We start from the raw sequence: 1,134 nt of genomic DNA, 5'->3' as shown, positions 1-1,134 counted from the left end.
TGGAAAGAGAGGCCCATTGGACTTGCAAACTTTATATGCCCCAATATAGGGGAATGCCAGGGCCAAAAGAATGGGAATGGGTGGGTAGGTAAGTGGGGGGGTGCTATGGGGGACTTTTGGGATAGCATTGGAAATGTAATTGAGGAAAATATGTAATAAAATATTAAAAATCAAAAAAAAAAAAGATTGAATTCTGACATAGCTAAAGCCTTTGCCAGTGTTCCAATGTCCTAGAAAGTCCTTGATCTTTTAGGCTTGGAATTCAGTAAGAATGTTGTTATTCAGTGACATTCAGAATTGCCTCTGGTACTACACTATCACTTTGAATAAAAGCTAGGTCACTGCCCTACACAGGAATTTACCATCATCTAGGAAGAAGGAAGTTTCAGACCTAAGGAGAAACCAGAATAGATACTTAGAACTATAGATAGCTGAGTTACACCCATACACACGTATTTACAATAGCCTAAGGGAAAGGTGGACTATAAAATTGACTAAAATAGGAACTATGGCAAGGGCACGAAGCCCTTGACCCTGGCGTCTAAGATTAAGTGAATCTTAGGTGGAGCTCCTTTTGATCCCAGTTGTTAACAATGAATTCTATCCCAGGTGGTTCCTGTTAGACCTTCTGTGTTTGCATTCCTCTTTTTTTATGTAAGAATACAGTAACCTCTTTGTACCTTACAGGTATGTCACCCAACTTCCTTATTGTCTTCTGTATAAAAAGTTTGATGCTCATTTTGACAAAATACATTCAGATTCTACACAACCTCTCCTGTGTGCATCTGTCTGCCATTCCATCCAACTCTTTGCCCACCTGCCCCAGAGACCCGTTCCATGCAGACAAAGGGGCCCAGAGTGTCTGCGGCATTATTTCTCCCTTTTTATTTCTAATTTAAAAATTATGACATTTTTCTCTCTACTACTTAGGGAATTTAAATAGGTTTTTGTTAATTTTACTGATTTTATCAAAGAACCAACTTTTTGTTTCATTGATCCTCTGTACAGTTTAGTTCTTTCTATTTTATTGATTTTTACCATCAAGTTTGATTATTTCTTACTGTATACTTTTGTTTGGGTGTGAATGTAATTCTTCTTCTCCTTCTTCTCCTTCTCCTCCTCCTCCTTCTTCTT

Source organism: Mus caroli, chromosome 4, assembly GCF_900094665.2.
Source record: "Mus caroli chromosome 4, CAROLI_EIJ_v1.1, whole genome shotgun sequence".
In the NCBI taxonomy this organism is placed as follows: Eukaryota; Metazoa; Chordata; class Mammalia; order Rodentia; family Muridae; genus Mus; species Mus caroli.
The sequence above is the reverse complement of the archived record's forward strand: the minus strand, read 5'-3'. Positions refer to the sequence as shown.